The following is a 23,198-nucleotide window of genomic DNA, read 5'->3' on the forward strand; positions in this document are numbered from 1 at the left end:
AAAGTATTGGAGTTTCAGCTTCAGCATCAGTCCTTCCAATGGACACCCAGGACTGATCTCCTTTTGGATGGACTGGTTGGATCTCCTTGCAATCCAAGGGACTCTCAAGAGTCTTCTCGAACACCACAGTTCAAAAACATCAATTCTTTGGCGCTCAGCTTTCTTTACAGTCCAACTCTCACATCCAGACATGACTACTGGAAAAACCATAGCCTTGACTAGGTGGACCTTTGTTGGCAAAGTAATGTCTCTGCTTTTTAATATGCTGTCTAGGTTGATCATAACTTTCCTTCCAAGGAGTAAGCATCTTTTAATTTCATGGCTTCAGTCACCATCTGCAGTGATTTTGGAGCCCCCAAAAATAAAGTCTGACACTGTTTCCCCATCTATTTGCCATGAAGTGATGGGACCAGATGCCATGATCTTAGTTTTCTGAATGTTAAGCTTCAAGCCAACTTTTTCACTCTCCTCTTTCACTTTCATCAAGAGGCTCTTTAATTCTTCACTTTCTGCCATAAGGGTGGTGTCATCTGCATATCTGAGATTATTGATATTTCTCCCAGCAATCTTGATTCCGGCTTGTGCTTCACCCAGCCCAGCATTTCTCATGATATATTCTGCATATAAGTTAAATAAGCAGGGTGACAATATACAGCCTTGACATAATCCTTTTCCTATTGGGAACCAGTCCATTGTTCCATGTCCAATTCTAAGTGTTGCTTCCTGACCTGCATACAGATTTCTCAAGTGGCAGGTCAGATGGTCTGGTATTCCCATCTCTTTCAGAATTTTCCACAGTTTATTGTGATCCACACAGTCAAAGGCTTTGGCATAGTCAATAAAGCAGAAATAGAGGTTTTTCTGGAACTCTCTTGCTTTTTTGATGATCCAGTGGATGTTGGCAATTTGATCTCTGGTTCCTCTGCCTTTTCTAAATCCAGCTTGAACATCTGGAAGTTCACGTATTGCTGAAGCCTGGCTTGGAGAATTTTGAGCATTACTTTACTAGCATGTGAGATGAGTGCAATTGTGCAGTAGTTTGAGCATTCTTTGGCATTGCCTTTCTTTGGGATTGGAATGAAAACTGACCTTTTCCAGTCCTGTGGCCACTGCTGAGTTTTCCAAATTTGCTGACATATTGAGCACAGCACTTTCACAGCATCATCTTTTAGGATTTGAAATAGCTCAACTGGAATTCACCTCCACTAGCTTTGTTTGTAGTGATGCTTCCTATGGCCTTTAAGTGGTCTGTATCTGCTTTTGAAGTCTTTTGCCATTTTAGTTAAGTGAATAAGTACTGCTTCACAGTGACCTGTGGTCTTATTTGACCAAGTGTCTTGAAACTTTTTGATATTTTTATAAAATCACCAAATATCAAATTCTTTTTGTCCATGCTGCAGGGCTTTCAGGATCTTAGTTCCCCAACCAGGGATCAAACCTGTGTCCCCTGAGGTGGAAATGCAGAGCCTTAGCCACTGGACTTCCAGGGAAACTCCCCCAAATATTAAATTCTAACTGAAGTTCTTTTGACCTCTGGCTAACTGTGATGTTTCAGAGGAATCCTGAAGGACCTTAGAGAGAGATATTAAATTAAATATGATAATCTGATATGTTAAATTACATGGGAAGTGCTGTCAAATAAGTGATAAGCCATCTGAGGTTATATTATAGGAATGTGTTCAGTTGCTCAGTCATTTCTGACTCTTTGTGATCCTATGGACTGTAGCCCACTAGACTTCTCTGTCCATGGGATTCTCCAGGGAAGAATACTAGAGAGGACTGCCATTTCCTCCTAAGGGGATCTTCTCAAACCAGGGATTGAGCTTGAGTCTCCTGTGTCTCCTGCATTGGCAGGTGGATTCTTAACCATATCGTAGGAATAAATATTATGAATATATGATTAGCATAGACATTCTAGAAATTATATATTTCTAAACTTTGGCTATGTCCTGGTATAATCATGCTATAATTTTAGTTGCTATCTTAAAATGTTGTATGTGAAAACAGTAACCAAGTTTCTTTGTCAATTACATTGTAATCAGGTGTGAATCATGTCTTTTTAAGTCCTTTGCCATTTATAGACAGTTATTGTTATACTTTGATATTTTGCAAAAGTGCTTCCACCTTCAAGAAGATTCTTAGGAAGAAATTTTTGAAAAGTATAGGTCTCTGATAAATTTCAGATCATACTATTAAACTAGGTAAGAAATTAAAGAATCCTAATGAAAACCTATCTAGGTTTAGGTTGACAGGTTTTCATTAGGATTATTTAATTTCTTACCTAGTTCTAGATAGCATATTAAAAAGCAGAGACATTACTTTGCCAATGAAGGTATGTCTAGTCAAGGCTATAGTTTTTCCAGTAGTCATGTATGGATGTGAGAGTTGGACTATAAAGAAAGCTGAGTGCAGAAGAATTGATGCTTTTGAATTGTGGTGTTGGAGAAGACTCTTGAGAGTTCCTTGGACTGCAAGGTGATCCAACCAATCCATCCAAAAGGAGATCAGTCCTGGGTGTTCATTGGAAGGACTGATGTTGAAGCTGAAACTCTAATACTTTGGCCACCTGATGCGAAGAACTGACTCATTTGAAAAGACCCTGATGCTAGGAAAGACTGAAGGTGGGAGGAGAAGGAGACAACAGAGGATGAGATGGTTGGATGGCATCACCGACTCAATGGACACGAGTTTGAGTAAACGACAGGAGTTGGTGGTGGACAGGGAGGCCTGGCATTCTGCAGTCCATGGGATCGCAGAGTCGGACATGACTGAGTGACTGAACTGAACTGAATGAAAACCTGATGGCTTCATAAAACTGTTAACAAAAAGGGTCAGTTACTGAGTGAACTGAAGAATATGGTTATAATTTTTAGGGTTTTTGTCTAAAATATTACTGGCTTTAATCTGTGTTTTCCAGACATAATGATACGCTCCCTCTCAAGCTAATTATGACTAACAGCAATTTGGTAAATTACACCTTTGGAAGTAAAACGGAAACATTTATCTTTTCTCTCTACTTGATTCCTCCAAAAATTAGAAATCCTCAAGTTTCCAGCAGCTTTATCAGGTAAACAAGGAAGGCCACCTCCTTAACGGATGCAGGAAACTCAAGGTATTTTGGAGACCTTGAAAATGGTGGAATTCACTCAAGTCTGTAGATGTTGCAGGTGAAATCTGTGACAGGCCCACAGAACGGCTTTTCTGGCTTTGAGAAATCTTTCAACATTTCAATCTGAGATCCCTTATGAAAAGCTCCAACCCAACCAACTTAAAAGAGGCTAAGTGATCAATCAATCAGACTTATTCTGTAAACAAATTGGTCTTAATTTGGCTGCATTTGGTAAAAGTGAGGTTAACTTTAGAGATGAATATTAAAATCTAATTTTGTTCACTGAAGTCTGTATTTACTGAGACTCAGCTTCCAGATAGCTACTTATTGTTAAGTCACATAATTATAAAATTTAAATGAATTGTTAAAGGGACACTCTTAAGTTTGTTTCTGAAGCTTACCAAGACAATCTATTTTTAGGTGAAGATCTAATACCCTATGTTAAGGCCCTATCAAAATCGACAGTTATTGTGTTAGCCATACATTTGCCCTGATGTTCAGGAGGAAAAGAAATTATCTAATGAGGTTGTCACAGAATATAACTACTCATGACATGTATCTCTGCTTGCTTTAAAAGCACATATACAATGTTTGTGTTATAATTTGATACAATTGATAAATGTGTAACCTACAAAATGTTTCCCCACTAACATACCTCTGAGCCTCTTCACAGATACCTGATAAATTCTCCCCCAGTGTGGATACCTAGGCAAATATTTCTATATTAACAGAAAGGAGGTCTAGCACCAAGAGACATGGTGGACACAGGACAGGCTGCAACCACCCTGGCATCAAGGGACAAATATTTTTGTGCGTTGAAAGACTTGCGATCAAGAGGGGAAATGACAAAAATCTTCTCATTGAGGTATGGGGTAAGTCATGCTGGCTTATACATGGTTTAACTTAAACTTTACTGACCAGAGCGGCCTGTTTTCTGGCCTATAGAACATGCATTGTACACCTGCTTTGGCCATTAGGGAGAGAGGTATGCTTTTAGAAAATCAAACATTAAAGAAAACTCCCTGGTAGTCCAGTGTTTAGGACTTGGCACTTTCAACTTTCACTGCACTGGGTCTAGGGTTCAACCTCTGGTCAGGGAACTAAGATCTCACAAAATGCATAGCATGGCCGAAAGAAAGAAAAAAATCAACCATAGAGGACATCATCACTCTCACAGAGGCTTTAGCAAAATTTAGCCTGCAAGCCTTAACAACAGTAATCAGGCAGTCAGTCTAATGAATTCAGAAGTTTCTGTGATGAAAAAAATGGCCCTTGATATTTTAAAAGCCTCTCAAGGAGGAACTTATGCTATAATATATACCAAACGCTGTTTTTAATTCCTGATGAATTTTGTAATGTGACTCACCTTATGATCCACATGAAAAAATCAAACCTCCTCTCTGAAGGTTCCCTTCCCAATTTAGTGAAAATATTAGAAAAATGGTTTGGTTTAGGGAGCTCTTTGCTCAAGTCTCTGCTAATGATGTTGCTATGTTGCTGTTAATTGTCTCTCCCACTGTGTGTCTTCTACACTTGCTAGAATAATGCTACTGAAGCAAGGTTCAGACACTACTTTGGTGGACCCCAAAACTGACCTAGCTCTAGCAACAAGAGAATTTCACTCCTCTAACTCAGGAAACTGAAACATCCATTCTCAGCAGGAAGCAATTACAGAAGTCTTACCTTCAGTCCCATACCTCTCAAGACTGAAGACTGAAATTTCTTAAAGGGGGATTTTGTAAGCAGATTGGGTAGAAGGTCCCCAGAGGAAAAAAACTAGACATGATTTTCTTGACAAAGAGAAGCTGCTTTTGGCCTAAGTCATTTTGTAATCTAAGCCTGGCCACAGTTCTTGTCCTTGGACAGACCTCAGTAATTAATAATCTTAAGGGAACAAAAGAATGCAGGAACAAATGACTGTCATCAGGCAAGAGAAGTAACAATAGCAAAGATAAAATATCAACTGTAAAGTCTCCCAGTCATATTTCAATGGTAAAGAAGAGCCTGAAGCACTTAAATTTACCAGATCAACCTGAATCTAAGGAACGATGATATTGACCTTTTCTGACCCATGTGACTTCAATCAACTAAAGTTTGGACTCTGTTGACATCTGCCTCAATTCTGCACTGAATTCTTCTCTGCTCAAGCTCCTATATAAACATGCATGTACCTTTAGCTTAAAACACTTCTAGTTTTGATGTTTGGGGAGACATTTCTTTGGGAAAGATCTCCAGCATTGTCCTTACCTGCTGCAAGTAATAAATATTTCCTCTTCCTGATCTTTGGCTTGGTTGTGTCTTTTGGCTCAACACCCACCAAGAAGTAAACCAAGTTTTTGGGTAAAAGTATAACATCTACAGTGTTTCGTATCATGTAAGATAACATGGATGCAGGCACTGACAGAAGATTCATCTTGTAAACAAATAACTTAAACAGTATCAATAAATACAGTATAGTATTGTAAATGTTTTTTCTTCCTTATGATTTTCCTAATAAAATTTTCTGTAGCTTATTTCATTATAAGAATATACTATATACACTACATATAACATACAAAATTTATGTTAATGGACTGTTTTGTCATTGGTAAGGCTTCCATTCAATAGTAGGCTATTAGCAGTTTTGAGAAATGAAAAGTTATATGCAGATTTTTGACTGTGTGGGGGTAGGCACCCTTTCCCCACATTGTTCAAGGATCAACTATATTTTCATTCATTTCATAAAAACTTTTTTTAGCATCTGCAATATATAAAGCAATTCTCTAAGTACAATAAGGGGAATAAAGATGAAACTGATACAAATCATCCTTTGAGAACTCAATGGCCTTGCAGGAGAGGTGGAGCACACACATAAATAATTACAATGCCAGATAAAATTATGATCTGCCAGTAATGTGCTGCTGTGTTATTTATAGTTCTTTCCAAATTAGTTTATTTTTCTTTCAAAACTGGTAGTCTATAGTTAAGCAGATTGCAGTTTATTAGAACTACCTGTTCCCTAACTATTCTGGATAAATGAAAAGTTACATTCCTCGTATCAGTGACAACAGATATTATCAGTAGTTATCAACATCATCTGAGAGTCATGCTTGTCATTCTATGACAGAACTGTAGCATTCCAGCAAAGTTTTAGTGACAGCACCAAGTCACCCTCTTTGGACCTATAATTCACCTGAACTGGAAGGGCAAGGAGGATGAATCAGATAACATGGGAATTTAAACTAAGGTGGGGAGGCAGAGGGCATGTTTTCAGGAAGTAGGACAGTCGTGTGGGTGGCAACACAAAAGTAGATGGGTCATGTTATCAAGTGACAACCAGAAATGGGGTCAGTATAGGCACACAGACTGTCCCTGGCTCTGCAGAAAGAGTCTGTATGAACAGATAGAGGATCTTTGGCAGAGAAGTCTATGGGGGCAGGAAGAGAACCCATCTGTCCATACTGCAGATGTGACCACTATCTGATGGTGTGAATTGACTGTTTTATTCTGATTTGGACTGTATTTTTATCTTCATTTTAAAAGTAAATAATAATAATAATAATAATAATGAATTAATTTATATAAACACTATCTAAAGGTCATTAAGGAAATACATCCTTCATATATTAGGAACAAAACTGTAGGAGAAAGTTGGACTAAAGGTTTTGAATCAAGACTTGAATTCAGGGACTTCCCTGGTGGTCCAGTGGCTAACACTCCATGCTCCCAATTTAGGGAGCCTGGGTTTGATCCCTGGTCAGGGAACCAGATCCCATATGCCACAACTAAGAGTTCAAACATCAGATTAAAGATCCCACATGCTGCAACTAAGACCCAATGCAACCAAATAAATATATATTTTATATATTATATTATATATTATATTTTATATATTATATTTATATAGTATATAAAATATATATTTATAATATATTATATTATATATTATATAAAATATATATAATATAATATTATATATATATATTTTTTTAACTCTCATTCTTTAAAAAACAAAAGAATCCAGAATTCAATGCTGTTGGCACTGACATAGAGAGCAGCCACAAATTAGCATCAAAATATATATCTTATACATTTCCTTATTCATATCTTTTGCCTTAAGAACTTTTTTATAATTTTATTTAATCATTTATTTTTGGCTGACTGGGTCTTTATTGCTTTGCACAGGCTTTCTCTAGTTGCTGTGAGCAGGGGCTCTTCACTGTGGTGCTGCAGAACGCTTCTCAGTGCCGTGGCTTCTCTTGTTGTAAAGCATGGGTTCTAGGCATGTGAGCTTCAGTAGCTGCAGCACGCAGGCTCAGCAGTTGCAGCCAGCAGGCCCGAGAGTGCACAGGCTTCAGTGGTTGCAGCATGTGAGGTCAGTAGTTGCGGCTCACGGCTCAGTACTGTGGTGCACGGGCTTAGTTGTGGAGTCTTCCTGGACCAGGGGTCAAACCTGTGTCCCCTGCACGGGCAAGTGGATTCTTACCCACTGCACCACCAGGGCAGTCCTGCCTTCAGAATTTGGTGATAAAAATACTTTTTATATGTGGATATAGTTCCCTTAAAATTAAATGTTGTAAATCAATTAATTGAAACAAAATGGAGACATGAGTTGATAAGAAAGCTTGTGATGTAAACCTCTCTACATCTCAAGCCCCAGGACTGGGATTATGACTCTGATTCTATGGAAAATGATGTGGACAGAGGGATCTGTTTTGTCCCCAGGGTCCTAGCAACCCTGACTGACCTAAGGACCCCTCCACAAAGAGCATGGCAGCACATTTCCAGGGGACCAGGGAGTCATGCTTCTCTTTTTCTTCCTAGTTCGTCCATTTTGGGGTGGCAATAGCAGGGGTACCCTGCTTTAGTGTCACCACCTAGAGTTCTGACATCTGCATATTTTTATGGGAGATCAACCTCTCTAGTAATATATTTAATTACTGAGCTGATTCATTTGGTTTCTGGCCCTTATACCTACTGAAGACCATGCCTATTGCCCAGAGTAAGTTATTTGTGGAAGGCGGCAGACGTAACATTTGAAACAGCTCATGCCTCTGGGTCTTATAGCTGAAATGAAATTATTTATGGCAACCAGATTTGTATAGACTCCAATATTAACTCACACTTCTGAATGACTTATTCTTTGGCTAGATATCATTTGCTCTTAGGTCTTGGCAAGAGGCCCCTCTCTGGGCCCACTCTTTAGAGAGACCTCTTCTTGTTCCCTTCTTGTTACTCCTCTTCACTAGGCAAGGAATCCACAGGCCAAGTGATTTATTCACTCAGAGCCCTGCCCTGCTTTTAGGCCCAGAATTCCCTACCCAAGTCTCTGCTTCTTCAACTGGTATGAAACTCTTTTCCTGATCTATCCTTGCAAGGGTAGATTTTGCCATTGATTGTGGTACCACAGGCCCAAGGTGGTGGTCATGAGGGGGTGCTGATGTGGCAGGAACTTGCACGGATGTGGGGTGGGATCCTCATTGAATGTATATGAGGCCCTTTCTATTATGGGGCAGGCCTGTGGGTGGGGAAGGACATCAGGTCAGAACTGCTCTCCTGGAACCAGACCATTCTGATGTGGAGCTCTGAGAAGTTCTGCATCAGTCAAATTAATATTACAGGTCATTATAAAAACAAGTCTGTCAAGATAGGGAAACTTAACCGGCCTATCAAGGCTAACTAGCTTCAGCTACAATTTTTATATGGACATATGGTATGTGGGGAGAAGGCAATGGCACCCCACTCCAGTACTCTTGCTTGGAAAATCCCATGAATGGAGGAGCCTGGTGGGCTACAGTCCATGGGGTCGCTAAGAGTCGGACATGACTGAGAGACTTCACTTTCACTTCTCATTTTCATGCATTGGAGAACGAAATGGCAACCCACTTCAGTGTTCTTGCCTGGAGAATCCCAGGGACGGGGGAGCCTGGTGGGCTGCCGTCTATGGGGTCGCACAGAGTCGGACACGACTGAAGCGACTTAGCAGCAGCAGCAGCATGGTATGTGGGTCTCCAGTTTTCCTCTTCCCCACATCCCACCAATATGGGACTAGGCCTGCTCTTGGAATAGGTTTGCTTCTGAGTTCATTTGAAATTTTAATGTAAAGAATCTGGTACGAGAGGGGCGAAGAGTGGGTAGCCAGCAGGCTGCTTTCCACCAGGTCAAATGTCAAAGGCAGCATTGCTACAACTGCCCACATGTCCTAGCCTCCTCTCTGGCCTAACCGGAGAAACTTTATGTGCATATGTGTTTAACATCCACTGAGAGCCAGAAAAATAAGAGTTGGCTGTTTTCAAATAATTCAAGCCACACACTGTGCTCCGATCATAATGGCTGTCATTCTGCTGCCAAGCAGCTCTTGCCAGCTAATATCCTTAAGGTGCTTGGAGTTAAGAACTGGGCACTTTGAAGGACACTTCCAGGCCAAAAAAAAAAGAATGAACTTGAAAGGGAACTGGGCAGGGTTCCTTGGCTGAGCACCACTTCACCTCAGCAAATCCCTAAGCCTTACTATCTGTTTTGTCAGCTGTAAAATGAGCAGACGACTTCAGACCTGGCTCAGAGGGCAATGAGTGGTAGGTTTAATTAATGGTGATTGTGATGGCTTTTGTCATGTAAAGTTGTATACAAATGAAAAGGTGCATTAGAGCTATTTTATCCAGAGTCTGGAGTTCATCCCACTTTCTACTGCCACAGGTAAGCCTCTAAGTCCTGTTCACAGAGCACTGCTGACTTCAGGGGTGAAGAAAAACACAGCTGGGCTCACCTTACCTGAACAAAAAGCGGGTTTGGTCTTGGAAGTGGAGCGCAGAGCAAGTGATCAGTGCTTGGTTCAGATTTCTGATGGCAGGCAGCACCAAGATCCGCTGGGTCCAGCTGGCTGCAGATGGTGGATTGGTTTCTGTAATAAAAGGACAAAGAACAGGTGTATTCATTTATTTCTGGGGCTGTTTTGGAAACATCTTGAGACTGAAAGTTTTGTGTTGAGGGGAGAGCTTTTTTTTTTTGCACTTCTCCCTGTTGTCCCAGGTTTGCTGGCTGACAGCTCATGGTAGAGGTGCTTTCTTTAGGGACAGTGTTTGTTTACTGAGAACAGGCAACAAGGATCAAACCCAAGATCCATTCCTTCTTTTAGTCTTATATCTTATTACAAAGGGTCACAGCTCATGGTTCACTTAAAGACACAGGTACATGATTAACCAGAAGTCATAGTGGTCCTGCTGAGAATCACACCTGAGAATAGTTGATTACTTTGGCTAACAAGGGATTTCTGTCAGTCACATGATTCAGCTAACAACATTCATATGCAGCAAATCATAACTTTTATATACTTAGTAGACATGATTGTTCCAACTCTTCGTCTCCTGGAGCTAAGATGTTACTGGCATGGCACCTCATATTCATTGTTCTCTTATAACTATTTGTATATCCTCTTGCTCAATATTAGATGACCCTGAGCTCCTTGAAAACCCCAAGAGGGTCTTAAACATTTTTTCATTCCCCTTGACATAAGTGCCTTTCTTCAGTTCAGTTCTGTTGCTCAGTTGTGCCTGACTCTTTGTGACCCCATGGACTGCAGCATGCCAGGCCTCCCTGTCCATCATCAACTCCAGGAGTTTACTCAAACTCATGTCCACTGAGTCGGTGATGCCATCCAACCATCTCATCCTGTCATCCCCTTCTCCTCCCGCCTTCAATCTTTCCCAGTATCAGGGTCTTTTCCAATGAGTCAGTTCTTTGCATCAGGTGGCCAAAGTATTGGAGTTTCAGCTTCAACATCAGTCCTTTCAATGAATATTCAGGATTGATTTCCTTTAGGATGGACTGGTTGGATCTCCTTGCAGTCCAAGGGACTCTCAAGAGTCTTCTCCAACCTCACAGTTCAAAAGCATCAATTCCTCTGCGTTCAGCATTCTTTATAGTCCGACTCTCACATCCATACATGACTACTGAAAAAAACCATAGCTTTGACTATATAGACCTTTGTTGGCAAAGTAATGTCTCTGCTTTTTAATATGCTGTCTAAGTTGGTCATAACTTTCTTCCAAGGAATAAGCGTCTTTTAATTTCATGGCTGCAGTCACCATCCGCAGTGATCTTTGAGCCAAGAAAAATAAACTCAGCCACTGTTCCCCCAACTATTTGCCATGAAGTGATGGGACTGGGTGCCATGATCTTAGTTTTCTGAATATTGAGTTTTAAACCGACTTTTTCACTCTCCTCTTTCACTTTCATCAAGAGGCTCTTTCATTCTTCGCTTTCTGCCATAGGGGTGGTGTTATCTGCATACCTGAGGTTATTGATATTTCTCCCAGCAATCTTGATTCCAGCTTGTGCTTCATCCAACTCAGCGTTTCTCATGATGTACTCTGATCAAAAGCAAAAGAAACAAACTTGCTTAGATGCATTGAAAATGAAAACTCCTCATGAGATAAAAAAAAAAATGATAGGAATTACTTCTGTCCATTAGGGAACTTCATTTTCAATAAAAAATATTTCTTGCTGGAAGGTCTAAACATTTTATATTGGTTAAGTTCTTCAGCTTCAGCCAGACTTGGGCTTCTATCTTGGTTCTGCAAGTTATCATTTGTGGGAACTTGACTAGCATGGTGCCTGAAGTTTCTTCATCTGTAAAGTGTGGAAAATAATACTATCCATCTCATAAAGATGTTATAAACATTAAATGAGATAATCTATGTAAAGTGCTTAGCACAGTGCCTGGCACAAAATTAGTGCTCAGATAATACCATCATCATCATCATCATAATCATTGGAGATTGTAAGGAAGGAGTCTTGGTTGCTTTCTGAGCCTAAAAGTATAGCCTTCAGGGACCTCCCTGGATGTTCAATGGCTGAGACTCCATGCTCCCAAGACTCCATGCTCAATTCCTGGCTGGGAATCCATATCCCATACGCCACAACTAAGAGCTGGCATGCCTCAACAAAAGATACTAAAGATTCTGTGTGCCGCAACTAAGATCCTCCCTATGCAGCCAAATAAAGTTTCTTTTAAAGACTTCAGATTTAATAACCTGTTCCATAGTTCCCTTAATGCTACCTTATTAATCTGAGGCACAAATTCATTTATGTTAGAACCTCCAGGTTTTCTGCTTCTAGTCTCTGATTTCAGGTTTTATTCTTTGGATACCTAGAGAAGTATAAATATGATACTTTTCATTCAGATATAATATGAGGGCTGTTTTAAAAGGCACTTTGCAAATGAATTGCTTGTACATATACCTAAGTAATTCTGTTGCCTGTAAAAAATATACTGTTAGGCAATGTAGATCCCTGTAAAGCAGGCTCAGTTCCACTGTACTTGGTAGGTCTTTAGTTTAAATTGGTTTTGCCCCTTAATGTATAGTCCTAAATTATTCTATATGAAAAATAATGTTTTACTTGCAAACCTTCATCATCAGTTTGGTGAAGTTTGTGATGAAGATCTTTTCAGTTAACAAACTATGTTTAGGTATTGGTCAGCCTTTCAGGGAGAAGGCAGAGTTACAGCGAGGCAGCTGGAACAGGGTGGAGGGGTTCTTAGAGCCACTGGCTGTCTTAAGGACAGTTTGGAGGGAGTAGGCACCTTAGGGGGTCTTTGTTCAGTCTGGGTCTCCTGTTTTAAGAGCTTCTGTGCCATCTGCTCCCTCAGGGGTGGGCCCCAGGAGTCACCACCACCCCAAGGGCCCACAGCTAATTGCAGGAGACACTCCTGACCCAAACCGAGACAGCCAGATTCTCTCTGCAGGACATCTGGAATGGCAGACACGGGCCTTCTGGTCAGTCACTATTGGCCCCAGATCTAGGACAGCATGCAATTAGGGGCTGGCATGGTCATTTTCACTATGTGCTCTGGGAGGCAGGAAAAACTGGAATGTAGAGAAAGACAACTAAAACAGTGTCATGGAGAAAAAAGTAGAGATGAGAAACCAGGTTCCCCTTGGAAGAAAAGGGGAGGGGGTGAGAGAAGAGCTGTGTACATTCCCAGGGGCCTCTCAGGCCTTTGTTCTGACCCCCATGAGGCCCAGCTGCCCTTCCGGCCCTGGCCCATGTCCAGCCCACTCTCCATTCTAGCTCAGGCAAGCTTGAGCTGTATCTGTTACGTGAAACCCAAGGAGCCTTGGCTAAGCAAGTGGGCTGGCACAGAGAGAGAGGCCAAGCCAGGCATTCTGGTTGCACAAGCAGGGTCCACACGGGGATGCCCCTGTGGGGGTGGGGTGGTCCCATCACACTGGTCTGCCAAAATCAGACATGCATACAAGTGATCCTTGCTGATGATAAAACTGAATAGAACAGATTCATAGTTATTCCAAAACAATGTTCTCTCTTAGTCACTTCCTGAAATGCTTTCTGTGTAGTAGGAAGCAGCTGGCATTGTAGATGGCACACCCAGAATTGTGTCTAACCCTGAATATTTTTAAAGGGGTACATGTACCTGCAGCTGTCACTGGTCATGCATGTTGCAGGAGACAAAACAAGGCACAGCTGGATAGGCACTGGTCTCTTCTAAGGAGCTGTAAGTCCCCATCGCTGGGCCACTGGACACTCACCCGTAGCTTTGGCCCTTCCCCAGATTCAGGGTCAAATCCTGTCTCTAGCTGAAGGCCTTAAGCAGCCCTGTTTTGGTAGTTCAGGATATAATTAGGATATCCTGTAATTTGTCCTAATCAGGTGCTCTGGTTCTGGCCTCTCGACTTTTGCCTTCAACCTGGTATTGAGTCCTTGTTCTAATTCCCTGTTGTAGTCTTTAGCTCCTCTTCCATAACCTGACCAGGACCCTGGCCTTTTCAAAATCAGGACTCTTAACTGGTTTACGTCTATTTTCTCCAGGTATCACCCCTGAGATGCGAACCAAGCTGGGAACTCACTAAACTGCCACTTGTCCTGTCTGGCCGACACTGCCTGTCGGGCACTCACACTGTTCTTCCCCCGTGCCACCATCTACTTTCACCACTGCCAATGATCACATTTGTTCCGTGTATAGGACACCTACATTTTATTACCTTCTGGATCTTTCTAATTTCAACTGATTCTAGTTGAATCTCTCTCAATTATTATGTCACCTGTTACTACTCTCAGGAACCATGTGGTCCTGCAGGTCTGCCTGCCTGGCAGACTCCTCCACTGACTTCAACTGTGCACCAGTCACAGAGCCTCACACATAGCAGGGGACAGGGAGATGGTGTGGCATGGTGCAAAGACCACAACATGAGCTTGGGCATCCTGGGCAGACCTGAGTTTATATCCTAGCTCCTCCACTTCCCCCAAGTCCTTAATGCCTGTAGGACTCAAAGGTGTTGAAAGAATTATATGAGAATTAATATATCTGTTAAAATTTAGTAGTTATTTAATAAAATACCAAATTTTTCGCTTTTTGAATGCACAGCATGGCATGTGGGATCTTAGTTCCCCAAGCAGGGATCAAACATGTGTCCCCTGTGGTGGAAGCATGGAGTTTTAACTACTGTACCAGCAGGGAAGTCCCCATCAAATTCAGTATTTAATAAAACACATGTCTTTCTATCTCGAACTTGTATTTCTAACAGATTTTATAAAACAGATTTTATTGAGATAAAATCTACAAATCATTCAACCTACTGATTTAAAGGGTGCAATTCAATGGTTTTTAGTATAGTCACTGAACTTATATTTCTTAAAATGGAATTATAGCATAAAGGTTATGAGGATTAATAACAGCTAAAAAGGCTTAGACTTTAATCAGCTATGATTTTTTGTAAATCAAGAGTGTGATGTCATTGTGTTGCCAAAACATCTTACATGACATTGGGCTATGCTGATACACATGTCTATTCTTCCTCCCACTTCTCATTCCGACTCTGTTTTTTAATTAGAGGAAAGCAAAAAGGAAACTGGCCATGGTGGAAACAGCTACAGAAATTAGCAAACATAGCAAATCATCTTCCCCTACTCCTGCAGCTCATCAACCAGTGCCCACTGCTTTAGCATCCACCCTACCCAATGATGACAGAAATGCCGCTGCTGCTGCTAAGTCGCTTCAGTTGTGTCCGACTCTGTGCGACCCCATAGACGGCAGCCCACCAGGCTCCCCTGTCCCTGGAATTCTCCAGGCAAGAACACTGGAGTGGGTTGCCATTTCCTTCTCCAATGCATGAAAGTGAAAAGTGAAAGTGAAGTCGCTCAGTGGTGTCTGACTTTTAGTGACCCCATGAACTGCAGCCCACCAGGTTCCTCCGTCCATGGAATTTTCCAGGCAAGAGTACTAGAGTCGGGTGCCATTGCCTTCTCTGATGACAGAGCTGGCACTGTCAAAAACAACAATAGACCTTCTACTAGATTTCTTGACCATGTGTCTCTATAAGAAATATATTTACAGATAATGGTATTTAACTTCCATATAAGGGCAATCTGGAATTTAAATGATTTATTTTTATTTTTTTTATTTTATTTTTATTTATAATTAGTTTCAGATGAGTAGAATATTTAGGGGGAAATATCTGGGGAAGACTGGGCTCATTCTTAACTGCCTTCTAGGCCACATCTCTTTTTCTTTAAGGAAAACCCACAGTCACCATGGTCTGTATATTTGAACAGTCTATTCTGCACAGCTTCTTATAGAGTGACCTTGTAACAGACTAGGAAGACACGGGCAAAATGAAGGGCCCCTGGAAGTGGGACGATTAAGCACTCTGTTGGCCAGTGCCTGTCCTGCACAAGTGGCTCCTTGTGCCCCCTACTGGATTTTGAAAGAACAATCTCTCAGCCTCAATTCAAAGGTGAGATTCCAGCAAGTATTTTCTGCAGGTGGAACATATTCGTAATCTCCTTTAAAGCAGAACTATTGTAAAAATTTGCCCTGTACACATTGTCGTGAGGGAAATCACCATCAGTCGAAGATTCCCATAGTCAACTGACTTTTATTTTTTGGGGCCATGCCATGAGGGTTGTGGGATCTCAGCTCCCTGACCAGGGATCAAACCCGTTCCCCTTCAGTGGAAGCAAAGGCTTAACCACTAGACTACCAGGGAAGTCCTCCAACTGATTTCTTTACTATCAACAAGCTCTAGCAATTACAGCTGGCATTTATTGAGCATGTGTAGTATACTATGCACTTTATAAGCATTGTCTCATTTTATCTTCAATTAACCTTATCTAATAGGTATCAATATTTTCATTTTACAGATGGGGAAACAACTTTAAGTGTTTAAGCGGCTATTAGAGCTAAAAAGTTTCTGTGCTCCTACGAAACAGGGTTTACATTGCCTACTGCTTTGTATGTAGCAGACATTCCATAAATAGTTCAATCAGTTTTTTAATGTGAATAAATAGAGCACCATTCTTCCTAATGCTTTGAGCCCTTTGACCTATTAGAATTTTAAGCAGCTTTTATCCAATGGAAAATCAGAATGATTTCCATTTATTTTGCTTCTACACACATTCCGGGGGCAGATCTCACTCTAATATCTCATTAACCCTACAATGACACAATTACTTTCCCAATTTTAGAAACAAGTTAATGAAGGCTTAGCTGGCATTCATATTTGATGTTTTTATCACACCAAGTCAAGGCAGAGGAAAGACCAAAGGCATGCGTTAAGAAGAACCTAGTTCTGGGATTTCCCTGGTGGTCCAATGGCTAGGACTCTGAGCTCCTAATGCAGGGGGCATGGGTTCAATCCCTGGTCGGAGAACTAGATCCCACATGCAGCAACTAAGAGCTCATATACTGCAACTAAAGATTCTGCATGTTGCAACTAAGGCCAGGTGCAGCCAAATAAATAAAATATTTTTTCCAAAAAGAAGAAGAATCTAGTTCCTACTGCATAGCCACAGGGAGCTATATTTAATATTCTGTGATAAACCATAATAGAAAAAATATTTAAAAAAATGGGTATATATGTATAATTGAATCACTATGCCATACAGTAAAAATGAACAACATAAATCAAGTGTACTTCAATAAAATAAACTTTTTAAAAAAATGAGCTTGACCTTAAAAGAAATTTTAAAAAAGAAGAACCTAGTCAAGTTATGACCGGAAAAAAGGGCTCAAGATAAACTAGGTGGGAAACTGTCCTCAAAGAGGACAGTTCTGTTGAGTATGTCACTCAATGGACAGAGTTCTGTGCTTACTAAGCACTATACTAGGCGTGGGGGAGATGACACCAAATACTCATTTTGAGAAAAGCGAAAGAGAGCTAAGTTGCTCAGTCGTGTCTGACTCTTTGCAACACCATGGACTGTAGCCTACCAGGCTCCTCTGTCCATGGAATTTTCCAGGCAAGAGTACTGGAGTGGGTTGCCATTTCCTTATCCAGGGGATCTTCCCGACCTAGGGATTGAACCTGGGTCTTCCACATTGCAGGCAGATACTTTACCATCTGAGCCACCAGGGAAGTCCCTGATTTTGATAAACCTATGAGCTTTTAGGGAAGAGAAGACAAAGACACATAGACATAAGGAAAATGAATTCACAGCGTGAGAGTGTAAAAAGAAAAAGCACGCAGGATAGCGGTAGTTATTGAGAAATGGCTAATATAGGCAATAAGTTCAGAAGAGGAAGTGATTATATTTGTATAAATTTATGCTGACCTCAGTACCTTCACAAAACCTCTTTACTATGAGTTGTAGGAAGACAATGAAATTTGAGAGAGCACCTGGCTTTGAAGGAGCTCCCTTTCTTCCCTGAGAAGCCCAGAGACCTGATCATCAAGACAGTGCTGAGACAAAAGCACTGATCATCAAAAGCACTGATCATCAAAAGACAGTGCTGAGACAACTCCCCTTGCTACTGAGTCTGGGTATTATGAATTATTAGCTAATGATGTTTCTCTCTCTGTATTTTTCCCTCTTTCTAACTTTAAGCAAGAGTAGCCTGGAGTCCTTTTTGGGCTTTGCTTTTGACATTTTGAAGCCCTTCAGAGAACTTAAAGCAGTGGTTCTCAACTCTGGCTCCTCTTGGAATCACCTGGGGAATTTTTAAGACTGCCACCTGGGTCCCACACCCAATACTCCCCCACAGAGAAGGTAGAAAGACTCCCCTCACCCTGGGATACATACACAAATCACCAGGGGATCTTGTTAAAAGGTAGATTCTGACTCAGTAGATCTGAATGGGACCTGAGAGTCTGCATTTCCAAAAAGTTCCTAGGTGACCCCAATGCTGCAGGCCCACAAAGTGGCAGAGATCTGCATGGCCATGACTCTAGGCCATCTCCCTTAAGATTCCCACATGCATCTCAAACATGGAATAGGAGGAGTCACAATCTGTCAGACCTGAAGGGTTCCACAGATAGGGACAGTGGACAGCTGTGCAGTGACCTGTTTAGACTTATGACTGAGAAGCAGATGGTCCCCATCTGCAAAGCTTTCTACACTAAAAGGGGAGCATATCCCGGCAGGGGATCCTGGCAGATCACAGATGACTCACTCAAAAGGAGTCTAGAAATCAGAAGGCAAGAGAAGTCAGCTGATACAGCCCAAAGTCAGCCTCCTGGGCACGGAGCAGGGTGAGGGGTGGAAAGCAGGCCCAGAGGGGTAACATACAGATAACAACATATCTGTATGCTACAGATAACCTGGCATAATCCCCAAGAATGAGGTGAAATGCTCTGCCAGGCCAGCTACCTTGGCCTGTTTGACTGCTATAACAAAATACTGGGACTTCCCTAGTGGTCCAGTGGTTAAGACTCCATGCTTCCACTGCAGGGGGGCACAGGTTTGATCCCTAGTCAGGAAACTAAGATCCTACATGCCATAGGGTGCCAAAGAAAGAAAGAAAAGAATGAGGTGAAAAGTTCTGCTAGGCCCTCTATCTATGTTTGGGCTGCTGTAACAAAATATTAATACTCTGGACTGGCTAGCTTAAACACATTTATTTCTTATAGTTCTGGAGGCTGGAAAATCCAAGACCAAGGCATCAATAGATTTGGTGTCTAGTGAGAGCCTGCTTCTCAGTTTACAGCGGGCATTCTTCTCACCGTGTCCTTGCACAGTAGAAGTGGTGAGGGAGCTGTCTGGGGCGTCTTTTTTAGTGGTGCTAATTCTGTAATGGACCAGGGCCCCAGGGGCCTTTCTGGAACAGACCTCTCCCCCCATGTCCTCAGCCTGCCTGCCTCTTGTTTGTAGAAAAGCTGTAGTCTCCAGGCCTCCCCTGAGTCACAAAAGCCTGGCTCAAGAATTAACTATTGAAAGGATGTGAATATGTAGTGACACAAGAAGCAGTTAAGCCAGGAGAACTGCTAAGAATTTAAATAGTAAATCAGCCATACAGCAGTCACAGAATTTTTAGGCCCTCCCTGAAGTACCTGGTAACAGTGTCTGATGCACGTTTCCTGCATTGTTTTACAGATACTAAAACCCCCCACAAAATGGAAGAAGTTAACTACCCGATGACCATGAAGACTTAGCCCCCAAAACCTGAAGACTGATAACGTTGACCTCTGTTGACACCACCCGGTTACCTCACCAGCAACCGTAATCCTTTGATTCACATACCCTGTCACTCCCCGCCCTCACTTTTAAAAATACTTCTCTGAAACCCACTGGGGAGTTTGGGTCTTTTGAGCAGGAGCCACCTGTTCTCCTTGCTAGGCTGCGCAGTAAACCTTTCTCTTTCCCAACTCCAGCGTATCAGTGTGTTTGGCCTCACTGTGTTGGGCACACGATCTTAGGTTTGACAGTTCCAACAGAAGGGCTCCATCCTAATGACTTAATCACTTCCCAAAGGCCCCACCCTCCAATACCATCACATTAGGGATTAGGATTCAACATTAGGAATTTTATGAGGACATAAACATGATGGCTCCGATGGTAAAGAAACTGCCTGCAAATACAGGAGAGCCAAGTTTGATCCCTGGGTTGGGAAGATCCCCTGGAGAGGGAAATGGCACCCTACTTCAGTATTCTTGCCTGGAGAATTCCATGGACAGAGGAATCTGGCAGCTATTTATTGTCCCTGGGGTAGCAGAGTCAGACACGCCTGAGCAAGTAACACTCACTTTCACACTGTAGCCCTATGGGGATGCCACCTCAGTCAGAAATTAAGTTGGTATGAAAAATAAAATGATGTCAGAATTTGCATCTGAGATTCTTACCCCTTAGAGCCGGGAACTTACTGGAAGTTCCACATGAAAGCACTCAAACATCCGCATGAGTGGTAGATGGACTGCAACCCCAATAGTAGAGCTTTGGGGACAGTGTTTATGTCCCTGTTGGAGAACTGATGTGCAGAAAAGAGGTGGGTTTCAGAAGTCGCTGCTGCTTTCAAGAATGTGTTGAGAATGAGCCACACGTGCTTTGCAACCTGCCCACAGGTGGACAAAAGAAGGAAGAGAAAAGTAATGCTGTATTGGTTAAAGTTTGATGACAATATGGATTTCCCTAGCTTCTCAGAAAAATACTTAGAGAGGCAGTGGGAACAAAAGTTAACATTAGGGCCCCACCTCACACCCTGAATTTCTTAAAGCTGAGACTAAACTAAACCTCTTACCGTTTTTCTGGGAAGAGAAGAGTATAAGCCTGAGGAACTCCAGCACAGGTGAAAGTGGGGAACCAATCTGTTTAGAACCAATTTTGGCCGGCTTGAAACTTAGGATCAGTGGGTTCTGATTTGGTTTAAGGTGAACACCTGTGGGTTCTCCCAGCCTTTGAAGTTTGGAAAGGAGGAAGGGGCTGGAAATGGCCTCACATTTCTAAGGTGAAGGGGGCTGGATGCTGAATGGAGGGTTCAGCAGCACCTTCTCAGACCTGGCTAGAGAGAACAGCTGGAAAGTTCTCAGGCAGCATACAGAATTTCAGCTGGCACTTCAGAGTCCTTTGGGAAGCCAGGCAAGAGTTCCTTGTGCAGGATTCCTGAGTAGGCTGCCAAGGCCAAGGGACTCTGCACACTTGCAACTGCCTACATGTCTCTGTCATCAGTGCAAGGGCCTGGGGACATGTTAGGAGAAACTGAGCTTTGGACAAGCAGGCAGAGTTATACATAGAGTCCAGATCTTCTTGACCTTGAGTTTTATTTCTCACACTGTTCCAGTGTCTCAGAAGTGAAAGGGTTTAGACACACTGCACTGGGCATTGGTTAAGAAGCTGAAGTAATAACTAGGCCTGCTCGTTAGACATTGTTCTGAGACCCACTATACTCCAAGTGCCAAAAGAAATTCCATGTTAGGGAGTTCCCTGGTGGTCTAGTGTTTAGGATTCCAGGCTTTCACTGCTGTGCTCCATGTTTAATTCCTGACCAGGGGTTAACTGAGATTCTGCAAGCTGTGTGATGCAGCCACACACACACCCCACCCCCACAAATTCCCAGGTTAATTAAAAACCTATAGATAGATAAATACTACAATGAAAGAATTAAAACAAAACTTAGGCAAATATTTAGCTGATTCTAAGGAAGGCCTAGGGGAGGGTCCTTTCCTTGTTTTTTCTCAACTCCTAGAGGTACCCACAATCCTCCACTCGCCACCCCCTTACTCCATCTTCAAAGCCAACAACATGGCATCTCTCAGACTCTTCTTTCATCACCACATCTCTCTCTGTCTTTCTCTTCCATGTTTAAGGGCCCTTGTTATGACACTGGGTCTACCCAGATAATCCAGGATAATTTTCCTAGCTTAAAGCCAGATAATTATCAAACTTAATTCCACCTGCCATATAAGCACAGGTGCTGGGGATTAAAAAGTCTTTGGGGCCATGATTCTGCATACACAATTGGTTTATTCCATATACGAATCTGAAACTATTTAACATTAATATTTTAAACAGTTTAAATGTAATATTTAAATTAATATTTTAAATTTAATATTAATAGATATTTTAAAATTAATTAATAAAATTAATGTTTTAAATATTTAAGCATTTAAAAACCAGCCCGAATGTCACTTCATGGCAAATAGATGGGGAAACAGTGAAAACAGTGGCTGACTTTATTTTTCTGGGCTCCAAAATCACTGTAGATGGTGATTGCAGCCATGAAATTTAAAGATGCTTGCTCCTTGGAAGGAAAGTTATGACCAACTTAGACAGCATATTAAAAAGCAGAGACATCACTTTGTCAACAAAGGTCCGTCTAGTCAAGGCTATAGTTTTTCCAGTGGTCATGTATGGATGTGAGAGTTGGAATGTAAAGAAAGCTGAGCGCAGAAGAATTGATGCTTTTGAACTGTGGTGTTGGAGAAGACTCCTGAGAGTCCCTTGGACTGCAAGGAGATCCAACCAGTCCATCCTAACGGAGATCAGTACTGGGTGTTCATTGGAAGGACTGATGTTGAAGCTGAAACTCCAATACTTTGGCCACCTGATGCAAAGAGCTGACTCATTTGAAAAGACCCTGATGCTGGGGAAAGATTGAGGGCAGGAGAAGGCGATGACAGGATGAGATGGTTGGATGGCATCACCAACTCAATGGACATAGGTTTGAGTGGACTCCGGGAGTTGGTGATGGACAGGGAGACCTGGCATGCTGCGACTCATGGGGTCGCAGAGTCGGACACGACTGAGCAATTGAACTGAACTGAATGTCTATCTTAGTGTATAGATGACATAGGATATATATTCACAGGATGAATGCTATGTGCCCACTTAAAGTCATAATGTAGGAGAATATATAGTAACATGGAGTGACATTCAATGTACAGTAAGTTGTGTGTATGGGGATCCCTCTATAAAAGAATATGCACAAGATGATACCAATTACTTAAAACCAAATCCCAAAACAAACCTATATGCAAGTGAAAAAAAATGAGAGGATATAGGCCAAATATTAACAATATTTATCTCTGGATGGTGACTTTAAATTTCTTTTGCTTTTCCCCATTTTCCAAAATACACACTATACATGCATCATGTTTTCAAAGAGAAATAAAAGCTGATCGAGAACGTCTACCTAGGACAATTTTCTGATCAAGTATTGTTTAGCTTTTGACAACACTCGCTCAATCTACAGGATGGTACTCTTCATCAAAAATATTTCAAGTCTGGCCATCGGTGACACTCGCTGTTTTTTTCAAGTCCCAGCTGTCCACTCTGGAAAGTGTGACCCACGGAGGATAGGAAGGAGCCACACAATGAACTAAGCAGCAAATAGTTGCTTCTTAAACACTTTTTCAAGACCAAGCAAACTGCAAAGCACAGCCAC

The 23,198-nt window shown here is 41.7% G+C and overlaps 1 long non-coding RNA gene across 3 annotated transcripts; it reads left to right on the forward strand.

The window, feature by feature from the left end:
- Positions 1-210: 210 nt before the first annotated feature.
- LOC139035621 (uncharacterized) lies at positions 211-5,389 on the forward strand. 3 transcript variants are annotated; one of them, XR_011488253.1, is made up of 3 exons: positions 211-3,067; positions 3,783-3,974; positions 4,650-5,389. It is a non-coding gene; the product is annotated as an uncharacterized lncRNA (long non-coding RNA). The 3 variants fall into 3 exon arrangements; XR_011488252.1 differs by having other exon boundaries at positions 211-3,981; XR_011488251.1 differs by having other exon boundaries at positions 211-3,974.
- Positions 5,390-23,198: the final 17,809 nt, after the last annotated feature.

Source organism: Odocoileus virginianus, chromosome 6 (genome assembly GCF_023699985.2).
Source record: "Odocoileus virginianus isolate 20LAN1187 ecotype Illinois chromosome 6, Ovbor_1.2, whole genome shotgun sequence".
NCBI classification, from domain to species: domain Eukaryota; kingdom Metazoa; phylum Chordata; class Mammalia; order Artiodactyla; family Cervidae; genus Odocoileus; species Odocoileus virginianus.